The sequence below is a fragment of the Amblyomma mixtum genome, chromosome 3 (assembly GCF_055824585.1).
Source record: "Amblyomma mixtum isolate Tamu chromosome 3, ASM5582458v1, whole genome shotgun sequence".
NCBI classification, from domain to species: domain Eukaryota; kingdom Metazoa; phylum Arthropoda; class Arachnida; order Ixodida; family Ixodidae; genus Amblyomma; species Amblyomma mixtum.
In genome coordinates, this window is record NC_143014.1 from 332557520 (window position 1) to 332573354 (window position 15835).

A 15835-nucleotide genomic window follows, 5' to 3' on the forward strand; every position below is an offset into this window, starting at 1 on the left:
GGCACTCTGGCATTTTCCAAACAGTCACCGGGGGCTTGCGTATTCCGCAGTCAACGGTGTGCCATGCAGTTGGCAAGATGACAGTGCTGATAGCGAAGCATGTGTGTGCCCAATGCTTGTGAGCTTCCCCAGAATGTCCCAGTTTGAAAAACAGATGCAAGATTTCTTCGAACTGGCCGAGGTTCAGGGTGTTTCCGGGAGTTTCCGCTTTTTATTTTAAATACAGTGACTGCTTTAGAATTTAGCTTTATTAACTATGCAGACCACCGTTGTAGCGCTGCAATGTGTTCTTTTTTTTGCTTGTAGCACTCGAAAGCGGGTTTCACAAGTGTTCTGTATTTTTTCAATGAAACACTACCGTGTCAAAAGCGTCTATACTGCAGGGGTACTTTATCCCGAACCCACAAAATAAAAGGCGCCATATGCGCCCTGGTTTTCCTGACTGGTGTATTGCTGGTTTGATGCAGGCTGTCACTGGACCGCAGCTTCAGTTCTATGACATCGTTGCAAGCTGGCCAGGTTTAGTGCATGATAGTTGCATCTGTGGCAATTCCCGCCTGTGGGTTTTGTATGAGGAGAGCCGGGTACCTGGTGTGCTGCTGGGAGACACTGGGTATGGATGCCAGCCATACCTAATTAGACCGCTATCAGACCCTGGCCCGGCAAATACACCAGAAGGAAGGCAAGTTAATAAGCTGACAGTGACGTTCATGACACAAACTTTGACCAGACTTTTGAGGTGCGGCTTCGAGTCGTAACACATACAATCGAGCCTCATTAATATGGACGACTCGAACTATGAACTTTTTTTTCTACCTGCACGCATCTATGCACGTGTGTTTTCATGCTTTACAGTGGCAGTCAACATGCCTTACCATCCCCTGCATTCCATGAATGGGTACTAAAAAATTCTCTCCATGCGCTATGCTGAAAACCACCATCAGCAATCAGAATAATGTGCCTGGAGCTCCCAAGATTTTCCAATTTCCACTTTGCTGCCTGCCACTATGCACAGAAGCAGTCCATAATCACAAAGCATTTTCTTTTCAGAATATCTTTTAACCATGATTCATTATTCCCAATGACTCGCTTTAGCAGTAACTTTTTAGTTGGTAGCCAAAGTGTCCATATTAACAAGGTACGACTGTAGAAGGGAGTGTGTAATATTTTTTTATTCACACAGGTAGCAGAAAGACCATATAAAGACACGCCAACAGTGTTGAAAGGGCCTTCGGAGTGTGGAAGCACCGCTTCCCTTGCCTGGACATGGTGCTGCAGCATGAGCCAGAAAAAGCGGCCTGCATCATAACAGCCTGCGCAGCACTCCACAACTTTGGCTGCTTGATGAAGAAGCTGCAACCTCCTAATGGCAGAGCTGCAGTGAACCCCACCACAACTACAGCGGCAAGACGACCGCTGTACCTGCCACCTGTTGATGACCTCACTGACAGCACATCTGGGATGCAAGCACGGCAGCTGCTCATCCAGAAGAGCTTCACTTAGGTAAGAAAAGCAGAATTTCCTACACTGTTCCATGCATTTGGAGCCAAACATGCTTGCAAAGTGCAGCTACATGTACTACCCACACCCTGCATATAATTTTGCAAGGAGAAGGCCTTCAGATATCTTCTCAGCTTGTACCGCTTTACAAAGCTCTTTTTTCTTGTTAGTGCTTCTGAATTTTTTGACAGAGTGCCTGTTTTTCTCATGCCATTCTTCAAGAGTGCTGCATTGATATTGCAGGAGAATAGAATCAAGCTGCTTCTACAGAAGGGCAACTTCTCCAAATGGGCCACCTGTTCTATGGGAGTTCCATCATTAATGGACAGGGCCAGAGTGACAACCGGGCCATTTTTGCATATTTCGGCAGCAGGATTGAGGACACTGTCGGTGCGCACACTGAAGAAAGATGTGCTGCTGTAATTCTCTTTTGCTTGTGAGGCTGTCGTGGCTGATCTGTGGCTGCCATTTTAAAGGACTATAGACACAAAAGTTTTGCTTTCATGTTTTTTTTTTCTTTCGAATGATGTGTTGCATAGGTACATGAATCATCTTATGGTATTCACATATTAGTGCTAATTAATTTATTATAAAATTTCTTGAGGCTGTTTTAGCTTTGTCAACCAAAAGATGGCTATGGCACATAGTTGACCTTTAGGTCACGGGAGACAGGAAAAAATTGCCACTACAACTGCCGATATGTCGTTTGTTGTCACTCCAGGTCTTGAAGCAGGCTGGCGAGTGTTATAGTGACTTTTAAAACTATGTATCAGTGTTTATATTGCAGGCTTTTTTGTGCCTCACGTGACCTAAAGGCCAACTACATGTCACAGCCATTGTTTGTTTGATGAAACCAAACAGTATGAAAGAACAAATTCAATTATAAATTATTTCACGGTCATAAACAAATGCCACACGCTGTTCCATGTATTTTTTAATGTCTAACGCATCATTTGAAAGAAGAAAACATGCAACGAAAATTAAGTTTGTTTTCTGTGCGGTTTTTCACATCCCAAAGCGACTAGGGCTAAGGGGACGCCGTAGCGGAGGGCTCCAGATAATTTCGGCCACCTGAGGTTCTTTAACGTGCACTGACATCGCACACTACATGGGCCTCTAACATTTCGCTTCCACTGAAATTTGACCTTTGCAGCTGGATTCAAACCTGCGTCTTTTGGGTCAGTAGATGAGCACTGTAACCACTGAGCCACCGCGGTGGCCAACTCAAATTGTGTGTCTATAGCCTTTAATGCTCTCACTATCATTATGTTTGGGCACTGTGTTGGAGACTTAAGGTGTGGACCCGCTTATTCATCAGCAGGAAAGCAACAGTTTATTCAGAGTTGAGCTGCAGATTTTGTTACATAGCCGGCGCTAGCTGCAGTGCTCTAGCTTAGGTGAGGCGGTCCAGTTGTTCTGGTTTTCGCCGAGTTGTGTCTCTTGACATCTCATCGAACCCGGGCTCTATTTGGTAGCGTGTCTTGATTCTACAGGCTCAGGAAGGACTGAAGCTTTGATGTTTGGAAAACAAAAACAAACAGGTTTAATGGCACTTTTACGTACAGAAAAGGTTTCACGAGCGAAGGGCCAGGAATGGAAAGTTCATAGTGAGGAGCGACTGGATGAGCCTTTCTGCCAAGGCTCAGAGCATCTTGGCTCACTCGACATTACTGTTTAATCCACTGAGGTCCAGCCCATCCCTCAGGCTGTAGGCAGTGAAACACAGGGCGCATCCCTATCAGGATGGGAGGGGAACAAAACAGCACAATGCTGCACCAGAAGAAATGGAGCAAAGTCTTCTGTCAAAGTCGCAATAACCTGAAATTTTTTTTGGCAATGCAGTTCATTACGTCGATGTAGATGTCGTCATGTTGATCCAGGTCAGACTGGTGTAAATTGGCACACTGATGCGGCTGACAGATGGCACTTTGATGTGATTCACAGCTTTTTACCAATGCTTCAATTAGTGAAATGTATTATATGCTATTATGATTATTATTCACTTTGTTGTTTACCTCTCTACCTTTCTTGAATGTATTTCTTTGTAGGTTGAATGCATTGCTATTTTCATTCACTGCTTTATTTCTCTATAAAGAAGGGTTTTTTTTACTTTTATGCTTTCTCATTGCATCTTATTTATTGTTTTGCATTAATTTTATTCTTATGTTTTGCAGTCACTGATGGCTCTAATTAGTTGTTGCATGCTGTATGCTATGTTTTGTAGAGATCTCTCGGATCTAGTCAGCTGAGCTAGCAGGTTTTATCCAGGAAATCATAGAGAAAGTCACACTGCATGCAAGTTCACACTATTCATGCTGTAGCCAGTATATCTAGCTTGAAACTGATGCTGCCACAATGCAATCCAAAGTGCAATTGATGTCAAGGTGATTGCATACCAGGAAAAATATTGCAGCTTATCCTTCTATCAGGAATTTTCAAGGAACACAACTTTTTCTAGGACCTCCTGCCTGATTGGCTTTGCTTTAACATGCATTAAAAACAGCCTGGATTTGCTGCAGGTGTAACAGTCATGATCGTAGGGCAGGGCAGGTGTGTAGTTTGTGCGTTGTTGAACAGTGCAAACATTCATATTGCTGCTTTGGCTGCGAGAAGAACTGTGCTGCATCTTTAATACTACAGCATTATGGTCCCAAATCACTGTTTTCCCTCAAAGGTGCATTTTTTTTATTGCTTCAGTAGGTATGCTACAAATTCATCAAACTGCTCATTTTCTTAGTTCAAGACATCAGATGCATGTATTAACTTCTTCTGTGGTTTGTTTGTACAGGATATTGAACTGTTTGGATCGAAGAGATAGGAACTTTGCCATGCGTCCTGCTGTTGTTCCCTACAGCGCATTTTGGGAAGCCATACAAGGTTCTGGCCTTTCCTGTAACAGCAGTACAGCTTCTTCAAAATATAAACACAAAGTGCAATTTCAGTGCACATCTGCAGGCTCCACACAGCGATACCAGCAGGTGCAGACAACAATTCTGTTTGCCACACGACCAACCTACTGCTTTGCGATAGCTTGTCTGGTAGGCAAGGAAGTGGCGGGACTGCATGTTTGTCCACACTGTGCCATGCGCTTAAAGGCGCACGTGTGCAAACAAGGTGTAGTTATATGAACTACCTCATACTATACTTGCACAAACATTCAGACTGCATTCCATTTTTACCCCAGCTGGGGCACTGTTTAATTCGAAGCGTGATACAACTCCAAAAGCAAGTGGCTTTTCCCCATCAAAGGACGTCCTTCCAGCAATTGACGTCGGCCAATTCCCATGGGCCTGCTAGTGTGACAATGCAGGCAGCGGCAATGAAAGGGAATAGTCCCCTCCCTCCATGGATGAGGATAGTTGTCTCTCTGCAGTGTCACGCTAGCAGGTTCATGAGAGTTGGCCAACACCGTTTGCTGGAAGGGCGTCCTTTGATAAGGGAGAGCCGCTTGGTTCTGGAGTTGTCCAACAGCATTGCAATTTCGCCCAAGCTGAGCACAGTTCAAATTGGAGCCTCTCGCAATCTGCAAAGCTGTTCCTACTTTATCGCCTTCTCAGCCTGCAGGATTTCGAGGCCAAGCTTCACTTTTTCAATCCGTATTTCTTGAACTTGTTCTTCAAAGTTGTTTTTTCTTCGTTCGGCTTCAAGTTTTAAATGGTTGATTTCTTCGCAAAGAGTTTTCTAGCGATGCCGCTCAGCAAGCATGTCCTTGTGGTCCTCCTGCATGAGTTGCAGGCAGAGCACATGCTCCTCCCGAAAGAGAGCAGCTCGTACATCATTTTCATCCGATAGGGTTTTCTCTAAAAGGGCCATCCGCCCTCTCGGAGCCCTACTGTCCCCAGTGGCCACTGATGCAGCAATGGTGCAGTTTGCATCAGCTCCAGATACAACTGTGTTGGAAGCAGCATCAGGCTCAACGATGGGTGACGAGATGCTGTTGTCGTCCTCAGTTGCCTCTGGAGCTGCCGCAGCTGTCCCACTTGTTCCAGCAGTGGTCACTGATGGCTGTCACTGGCCTCCATCTTTTGGCTCCCACTGGTCATCTGCAATAAACCAAAAAGACCAAAATATGCGAGACAAGATAAATGCAAGGTTGTGAAACAGTATCCATTGCGTTTGCTAGCTTCACGTACAAACCGCAGTGTAACACTGCTTTTTCCCATGACTTCAGGTGTTAGTCCTGCATCAAAAGCAATTTTAAAACTTCTGCAGTGTTCTTGTGTTACACTGCCACATACAACACCATTCTTATAACCAGCATCGCAACTGCGTACACAGCTCGCATGATTTGTACACCACATTTAGTTACTCTATTCACAATAACTAGGTCGTGCCACTCACAGATGTCTACCATTTACTTCCCGTTACAATCTGTGTATCCATCCAAATCTTCACTGTGGCCATTCATGTCACCCAGCAGAATAATATCGGCACAGTCTCCAAACTGTTTTATATCGTCACATGTTTTATATCGTCAAGACACTTGACCGGAAACTTGTTTTCTGGCCTGCATTTACGCCTGTCCCTATGCCTTGTCATCTCCTTTTTCCAGCAGTTGTTCCTGACACCCAGACGTGTTCTCTGCTAGTTGATTTTATTCTTTGCCAATTTCTTCATTAATGTATCAGCATACCTACCCCTGCCCTCTTCTTCGTTGTTCTGTTGCACCCTTCCCAAACGTAGCCATGAATAATTGGTCGATCTTCTAGATCTATGAGATGTGTCTCGCACAGGGTGTACCTACCTAATTCATGGTCTTTTAACTGCTGTTCTATTTCTGACCATTTTAGTCTCCTTTTACCTCCTTGCATGTTTATGTAACTGATTCTGGGTAGTTTTCTCGCTGGGCCTCCTACTGGCCATTTTGTTGGGCTCAGACTGGTTATTACGCATTCTTCTTCTTATTCACCTATCCCTGTGCCCAGAGCCATCGTGGACGTCATAAAAAAAGCTACTGCCCAGCCAGCAAAATGCCAGCCGATTTCTGCTCCTATCCTTCCACTCAGTTGGTTTGCCATCTGGTGTAAACGCTCTGCCAAAGCCTGCTCCATGCACTTCCTTATTTATGTCTGCCACTTGAAAGCCTTTCTCCTGGCTTAATTTCCTTACCTCCAAGGGTCACCACATCCTTGTCAGGCTCTCTGTTCCGTTCTTGCACCTCCACTACTGTGCACACCACAATCTGCACACTTGCTGTCCCATTGCCCTTGTGCTGTCAACTCCCTCAGCTAATCTTTCCACCACTTGTGCAGCGTCACCATCGAGGACATCATTTAGCCCCGCCAAATGGCATAACCATAAATATTTTTAGGGGTATTATGCGCCGCTGGTCAACAAAAGTAGAGAGCCTGTGCCCTAACAATATCTTAATTTCTCTGCTTTATTAAAGCCGAAAGGTTAGTTGTTTCATTCACTCTAAAATCAGCATAAAAATACAAGTGCATGCATGACTCTGGAGACTTTATTCGTAAAGAACATTTATTTTCTTCCCCAAAACAAGTATCATACGAAAAATCGCCGCTATTTACAATTTTTGCACGTACTATGCAATAACAAAAACGTTTCTGCTCTACAATAAAATGAGCAACTGCGAACAAATGGTATCTGTCGAAACTTCTTCCCAATGCATGTGAACCTAGGCCCAGCCGCAGAGACAGTTTAAAAAAAAAAGCACTTTTTATTTTCGCAACCGTTTTGTGATCATTTGAGGATAATGCACAGGATGATAAAGTAGGCTGTTGTGAAAAGGTACCTTTAATTGGGTGAACTTTGCCTACAATTAAAAGGAGTGCCATATGCCGTGTCATGGTGAAGAAGAGTGGCTCTCTCTGCACTAACTTCCACTTCCTATTATAGCGACGTGACAGTGTACATCAATCATTTTGAGAATAAACTGACACCCTTCTTATTTTCACTTTACATTTTAGTATATTGATGCGCTGTGTAAATAGTCTGCACAAAAAAAAGGCGGAAAGGAGGGGGTAGAGGGGGACGCAGTGGTCGGAAAACTTCGAGGGGTGTTCTGACATTGAAACACCCCCCTGGCTACGCCCGTGCCACCTGTGCATAGCTGTTACTGCCCAAACCTGCTTGACCTACTTTCTTATTGTTGTCCATGCCAGTGCTGGCCCCATTCACGTGGCTTCTGGTGGCAGTGTCAGCCATTTCTGCTTCCATGTGACCAAGCTGTTCTTGAAGATTCGCTTTTCTGCCTTCTCAACGTCTAGCTGTGCTTCTAGAACATCCATACGCAATGCTAGTTTGGTGTTTTCTTGGCCAATGCTATCCAGGCGTGCACTTAATACACAATATTTGCACATAGAATCCGCACTTTTAGCCTTCTCTGCCGGGTGTTGATGGATTGCCTCGACACCCATGGTCAATAAATTAAACCGCCATCAGTAAGCACCCGAAAAGTGTGTTCTATCGTTCTAAACTAAAAACATGCTTTTCCAACGGACTGAAAATCACTTCAACCTACAAAATCAGAAAAAAATGATTTCATTTCTTGAGTCATTAGAACCAGGCAATGCTATATATACAGAATACAAAGCATTAGTTAGGAAACACTAAAAATATCAAGTGGTTTTTATTGTAATTGTTGCAGTTTTGGAGTACATTGTAAAAAATTGAGAAATGAAACTAAAGTAATAATAACAAAGCATTTTAAAAAGCCTGGCCACAACCAGCAGCAGAAATTTCCACAGATTTCTAATTTTAAATTCTGGAACTGGAAACTGCTCTATGTTAAAACTAAAGCACATGGTGTCTTCGGTTGAAGCCACTCATGGAGCTTTTGCCATGGAGGAGAAAAAACTAGGAGGGAGCATGATGTCATGCGCTCAGCCTCTGCAAGCCATCCTCCTCTGACACCGCTGCCGAGGGCCCTTTTGTGCACTGACTCATGGGAACTAGACCCTCCACAGTTACCAGACTGCCAACCAACGGTGCTTTTTAGTAAACGTCCGTGCTCTGATATAGCGCAGAAGCGCAGCGCCCGTCTTGCAGCTTTGGCAGAATGCTTACCGAGCTCGAGGTTGTCTGAAGGCTCCGCGTCTCAACACTTCTGTTGATATCACTCGAGTTTTTGGGTGCACTGTAGAAAACTGCACGTAAACTTTTCATCAATGGGTTCGTCGGTGGGCACTGTGCATTTAAAGTAGCGTCGCTGTACGCTATACGCATGCAGTATGGTACTCCAGTACCAACGTTAAGCGGCATTTTCATGGTCTTGCTAGAAATACAAATTGCTCATGCCTGCTTTGAATGTCGCTAGAATTCAGAATTTTTCACAGCAGCGCATGGCTACGATCTCGTCAGTGTTCAACTGTGGTTCATAAAGAGGATTGAAGGGAATTCCTTTCTTCGTTATACACACATATGGACCGTTTATTTGGTGCATGCTATAAGCGAAGAACTCAAGAATAGGCGAAGAAGAAGAGCCTCTAAAAAAGGGCGCTCTGGTTTCCAGAGTGCTCACGGTGGACGGACGTGTTTAACGAGCGCTCCAGCACACTGCACAAGATTCTATTTCTCGGGCAGGAGGACTTCGGTCCGCCCATGAGCCCGCCGTTCTCCGCTATTCTCGAGGTACAAGTCGCTCCGAATATGCTCGTGCACATACGCGCTTCCGGCATGCAATGCAGCAGAAAAGTATTTCTCTCTCGCTGTCGAGAGAGAGAGTGTCAGCGGCTTTCCGTTTGCCCCTGCGCGGTGTCTCCCGGCCCTCGGCATTAGCTTGTTTGTCGGTTTGGGAGCCAATGCTCGGAGTTGACGCAGTGCTGTGGGCTCACGTCGTTGCTCGAGAAGTGGCTGCCCTTGTTGGAAGATGGTTACGGTGCTCCACTACTAAGCTGAGCACCCTGAATTCAATCCTGGACATGGCAGCCGTGTTTCAGTGGAGGCGACATACATAAGGCACCCATGTGCTATGTGCTAGCTGTGTGTGTTAGTGCATGGTCAAAAACTCCATGTGATCGAAATTAATCCTGAGCCCTCCACTACTGCGTACTCTTAGCCCACTTGGTGCTTCGGAATCAACATTTTTTAATCTCGCCGTGTCTTTCGCAGGTTAACAGCTTCTCTGTCTGGCCACGGATTCTGACCTCTGAATGCTTTGTGTTGCAAGCCCCAGCATGAAGGGTATATTGTTTGGTCTGCTCTTATATATTTCTACCAATTTCCTGCGACATGCATACTGGTGAAGATTGACTCTCCGAAAGGTAGGTAAAAAGCATGCTTGCGTCTTACACTTGAGGAATGGCAACAAGGCACAAAAAAGTATTCAATGAATTATCTCACTAGCAGAGACTCCGGCACTTAATGTCGTCAGTGAGAGAATCTTAATTTTTCCAGAGCCCATTGCCTGAGCCACTTCAATCTGCAGATAAAGGAAGGCCAGGGTGTTCAACATCAGCAGCCTTTGCGGCAGAATTCCTCTGCTCAAATGAGCAACATTCATGTGTGCAAGAAAGTACGGTGGAGTAGGTCAGATTCTTTCTCAACAGTTTCATTCAGAGCAGCAAATGCTTGTAGCTTTTGTTACATCACAAAGCTATACTATAGTGCCAACAAGTGCATAGGTAATATGACCCCTGAAAGCATGGAAACTTTTTGACCATCTCGGTTTGTCGAAATAGTGTTTCACACACTGTTGTGAGCCGACGCTTAAAAAGAACTTCAAGCTCATAACTGCTGTTCATGTTTTGCAGATTTACTTTTAGATGTTAGAACACCACTTGCAACTCCTAGGAGTGCAGATGCTATCAGTGTGCCTTCTGGAAGGTATGTACAGATAGTGTTGCAAACCTGTCTGAAGACTGTCCTGTTGTCAGTTTTGGACACTTCATGAGTGCCATTGCAAGAAAAACTTGTTTTTTTTATTGATGAGGTGCTATTGACAAAAAGCTCTGCAAGTCAGCAATGGCCTATTTTAGAACAGATGATATTCAGGTAGTGGTATGTTTGTGGGCTGCTAATAGGGCTATGCAAAGCCAGAGTCTACTGATACTTTTTCGTGTCTGCTTGTGGGCAAAGTATGTAACGTGATGAAATATGAACTGTGTGTCAGCGGCAGGCAATTAACTATATTTTTTTGCGGTGTGCCACCGCATGCTTTTGTTCCTGGTGTAAAAACTCAATGTGGGTATTCTCTGCTGTACAAAGTGTGCCGAAAATGGCGGGTATGGGATCGAAGGGGTGTGTTCATTGGCAGAAAATTACTTCCTCACACAGGCGATGAGTTTAGCTGTCAAGTGCTGAAGAAACACCATGCAAAAGACACTCCCTCAAGAAGCTTCCAGTTGGCATAGTGTCTACTTTCCCCTTGATTTATTTGCACATGGTCAGCATAGGAGTGACTAAGAAGTTACTTGTTCTGTGCTCAGACCGTCGCCTGTACTACTGCGCACCACCCTTCATGTATATAACTTTTTTATTGGAGGCCTTGCTTAGTTTGAGGAGTCACTTGTGTTAAGTTTGGTTTGCTGTGGTTTAGGGGGTTTAACTTCCAAAGCGCCTCTGGCTATGAGGGACGCCGCAGTGAAGGGTTCCGGAAGTTTCGACCACCTGAAGTTCTTTAATGTGCACTTCAATCGCACAGTACATGGGCCTCTGGAATTTCGCTTCCAGGGAAATTCAACCACCGCAGCCGGGATCAAACCCGCGTCTTTCAGAGTTTGCATGGCCGCAGCGATCTCACAAACATGTCATTCAGTGGTAAGCTACTGAGTTGCGTGCTTTTCTTTTGTATGCAAGCCATATTGTCCTGAAGTCTGTTTCGCTTTGAAAACAGTATGAGCATTTTTATAGTCTTTCGCAGTGCTAACTGAAGTTCTGCCAGCTCTTCTTTGTACATGTCTTTGAATGGGTATGCAAACGATCTGCTGCGCTACTTTGCTACATGTTTCGGTACATTGTATCGTCATGCTCAGATACGCTACAGTGTGCATGGGTTGATCACCTGCGAGACAATGTTTTGTTGCATGGTAGCTTGGACAACCTCAGTGCCTTTTCTGAAGAAAACTTCCAGCACCAGCTGAAGTCTTCTCCGAAGTGGAAGAAAACAACTTGAGCTGAGTAACAGGATTCATGAGCTTGTGGCCAAAAGGGCTGTGCATGTCATGTGTACCAATTATGTCCTCTTGTCATTCTCAAGGATCATCATGAAGGTGGTCCAATGCCAGCAACTTGCAAGGGCTCAGAAATTCTTACAGCAGCCTCTCCAGGTTTCATCCTCAAATGTAGCACTGGCGACAACTGCTGCATGCTTTTAAATAGTAGTGTAATCCTAATCTTTAATTTTGTGTTTGATGAGGATTGGCAGAGAACTGTAGCAGGCAAAAGGCCTTTTTTCTAAGTGTGTGAAATCGTCGTAGCTTGCTGTTCTCAGGGTTCACAATCTATCTGAGCCATTGGCATGGCACTTGACAGATATCAAATGCAAGTTTGTCATCTTCCCTTGCCAGGAACACTATCAGTGTATGAGATACTACCATTGCTTTATTCACACGCCCACGTGTAGTTCTCTGCATTTTTTTTATGCACCTTGTCCTGTCTTTGTCTTGTTATGCCATGCCAGAGTGTCTTGGAAAGATTTATAACTGAGGTACAACACAATCTTCTTAAGCTTCATTCTTAATGTTATACCTCTGGCACACTGTAATGTGTTTGTTTTTGGGACTTTTATAGTATAAGTTTTCGTTGATGTTCTGTGACCAGCAGAAATGCACAATATGTTCCACAGCAAAAGAAAATATAGACGTCTTGCATGTGTTAGTAACAAAATAACTGTGTAACAGTGTTTGGCATGCATTAATGTGCAAAATCTTCAATGCTACAGCTTTTCCAATGCACTTTCTTGATCAAGGGCGTTTGGGTAAACGCATTACTATTGTACTTGAAATCATGCAGAGATGTAAGTCATCCATGAGGCAAACTGCGGGTGCTGATCTTTGCAGTAGCCTGGTTTTTAGAAGGTGACAGTGTTGCTGTGGTTCCTGCAAGCTGGCTGTAGACAGCTCTGGCTGCTTGTGGCCGCACCGTCTACATGGCAAACTACTGATGCAAGCAGTACTAGAGCATTCTGAGGCCCTGGACTCACCTTTTGTGCTCCATGAAGCAGTCATCCTTACGATTGAATGTACGGCTTTTTATCAGTTGCATGTCAGTATTACAGCAGCGGTGGCCTAGTGGTCTGAGCATCCGCCTCGCATGCTGGGGGGTGCGGGGTTCGTTCCTCAGTGCCACCGGGTGCCCACCGGTGATGCAATGGGTACAAGCTTTCCCCTGGTCTGATGTTCGGCTTATCTGGGGTGAAATGCTTGGGAAATGAGTGTGAAACTCTGAAACAGGGCCAAGGCCTGCAAGTGCTTTGGGCATCATTACCAAAGCATTGCACTCCTTCAATACTGAGCATGCACTGCGCACCCCGTGCCCTGCTGGTCATGCACTAGAATAGGAACCAGTTCACATATCGAAGAAGAGCAAGTTACTGCCATGCTGAAGACCTTAAATGACAGCATGCATATGCTGTTTTCCAGCCTGCACATGCCAGCTGCACGAAATGCAGTGCAGGTACTGGATGTGTTTAATCCAGTTCTCACAGTTCTTCGGCAGCTGGCACAATGGCTCCTCCAGTATTCGAAAAAGTTGAGTGTCTCCCGTTGTCATCCATATTATCAACCGCAAAGGCAAGCCGCCTTGTTTCACTGTGCAACATCTGCGCCGTGCGACTGCCTTGTGTTTAACGATGAAAGACTGTCACTGTACTGTACTAAAGTCGCAGCGCTCGGCTGCCTTCAAGGTGCGCAGGCCGCATCTGCGGCAGCTTCCGACTCTTAGCATGCATGTCTTTACTTGCTCTGCTTGCTCCAGACCACATTCCTCTACTTCTTCTTTCACTTTTACATCCCCTCTTTCCCACTACAGGGTAGCCAACTGGAACATCCTTCTGGCTAACCTCCCCGCCTTCCTTCTACCACTTTTCTGTCTGTCTCTCCAGGTGGGTTTTAGTATTGTTTACTACATAAGTTGAAACAGGCCTTCATGACCTACCATGCAAGCCACCAGTGTACGTCCTTTCAGGCAGTGGTGCTACGATTAGAAATACAGTGTGTTCTGCAATTAAATGCGCGCCGCGGAATACACCTCACAGCTAAGCCAGTGAATTGTTTGAGCTCAAATTTTACACACAAATGGCATTTTTTCGGCAGAATTCTTTTATACCACATTTTTTGGGGCACTTGCCTGATTCAGTAAGAATGAAGTTGGATATTTGCATCGTGTGCGGTAACAACGTAACGAATCAGGCCGCTTTTGCAGCGATTGCACTGCAGACGCCATCTCGTTTGTAGGCCACGGAGACTCAGCAAAAGGAGGTGGGGGATTGCTTTGCAGGAGGTTTGACGATGGTGCACCACAAAAGTCTTCAAATTTAGCGCAGTTTTGGCCAATGTAAGCTTTTTGTGATCATTGATAAAGTGATTGCTGAAGAGTCTTCCAATCTTCCGCAAAAGACCCCCATCCTTCTTCTAATCTCCATGGTCGACCGACGAGATGGTGTCACCAGTGCAATCACTGAGACAGCAGCCTGTTTCATTTTATCATTGCCAAAGACGATGCAAATATTCGGCTTCTTGTTATTGATTCAGGCAAGTACCCCAAAAAGTGTTGTATAAAACAATTCTGCCAACCAAACGCCATTTCTGTGCCAAAGCTGATCTTGAACAAATCACCGGTTTAGCTGGGAGAAGCATTCTATGGCACATGTTTAATTGTGGAACAGTCTGTATGTTTGCATTTTTTCAGAAGTAAAAAAAAACGCACATATGTACATGGCAGTGTTAACTGCATGTTGTTTAGAGGTTCTTCATGGGTTTTACATTATCACAAATTGCAGCCCAGAAAAGTCTGCCCAAAGTACCAGCAAAGTTCCTAGGAGCACCAGCCAAACTCATCCAAGCCCTAGGAAGGCCACGTAGAGTGCAGCATCTGTACATGTTCAAGATGAAGCCAGAGGCTCAAGCACAGGCAACCAGTATGAATGACATGGTACTTGATTTCAAACGTTCTTTTCGTGTGTGCAATGTGCAGCTCTACTTTTTGGTGGGTTTTGTATTGTCTGCAGCATAAAATTGATTGGACATTTTTTGATCATTCCTTTGTTCATAGATGTAATTTCTTAATTTCAAAACTTCTCTGTCGTGCTATAGGAAATGGAAGTAATCAAACATTAAAATGAGAAAATTCTGGGGAATATAAACATTCCCAAGTAGAACAAAGCTATTGAAATGCGACTACCCTCAAAAGATATGGAGAGCATTGAAAAGCTGGAGTGCCAGCTTGCCACACCCTGTGAGAAAAATTTTGGTACAGAATGCAGCATGTTCCCTGGTAAATTGGCAGAACTACCATATGTTGTAGTGACCATTTTATATAATTTTGTGTGTACCAGAGATTCAAGCTGATTCAAAAGCATTGCTGTCAGGCTGAACTAAAAGGAAAAAAAGTTGAGGGTGGATGGTTACTGGCAGTACCAATGGCTTGTCGCAAGCAGCACAAATGGCATTCATGTTTTTAATGCCTCTTTGCTTAAAACAACAGGTAGAGCTTTAGAAATACTTCCAACTAAATATTTTTTTTTACCACCAGTCAAATTAAGTTCTCACTACATCACAAAGGCACACATCGGTGCTCTCCAGTTAATTACTGTTGTCATGAGTAAACCATGACGGACTGGCATGTGCACATTTTCTATTCTTGTCATTCCGCTTAAGCTTTACTCATTCTCAACTGCATGTCCCCTCCCATACTTTTATCATCATCATCATCATTTATTGGCCCTTAAAGACCCCTGGTTGGGTATTACATAAGGGGGGGGGGCGAACATCGAAACAAGTAATGGCATTATTAGGTAAAAAAAATACAGTAAAACAGTGAAGAAAAAAAACACAGTGAAAAAAGTATACAGTGAAACAATCGTTGGTTGAGGAAGAGAAAAAAGAAAAACACGTTTATAAATCAGGCAGACAGGTGCAGTAGTAGATCAAACAATCATAACATAAAAATAAAACGCAAAGGCAACAGTTACCCACATTGGGATTTCAAGTGAAATGACAGCATTTGGCAGAATTTAAGAGCATCGCGTTCAGTGACAATACATTCGGGTAGTGAATTCCATTCATTAATGGCAAGAGGCAGAAATGACTTGTTAAATGCGTTTGAGGAGCCATGGAGTTTTAGGATGCTCATGGAGTTGAAAAGACGGCGTGATGTTCGGAGGGGAGGGAGCAGAAGGGAGTGTCGAAGTGAGGGAAAACAATAGTACAATTTATGC

The 15835-nt window shown here is 44.4% G+C and overlaps 1 long non-coding RNA gene across 11 annotated transcripts in view; it reads left to right on the top strand.

Moving 5' to 3' along the window:
* The window catches only part of LOC149355971 (uncharacterized), a 133405-nt gene that overhangs the window by 72859 nt on the left and 44711 nt on the right, over positions 1-15835 (top strand). For 3 of the 11 annotated variants that reach the window (XR_016291601.1, XR_016291600.1, XR_016291602.1), the window contains exons 2-6: positions 468-686; positions 1188-1503; positions 9571-9722; positions 10212-10284; positions 11131-11217. This is a non-coding gene — a long non-coding RNA (uncharacterized LOC149355971). Of the gene's footprint in view, positions 1-467; positions 687-1183; positions 1504-9570; positions 9723-9855; positions 9984-10211; positions 10285-11130; positions 11218-12458; positions 12641-13428; positions 13499-14398; positions 15116-15835 lie in introns of those variants that run through there. The other 8 variants (XR_016291597.1, XR_016291594.1, XR_016291593.1 and 5 more) reach the window with 7 other exon arrangements.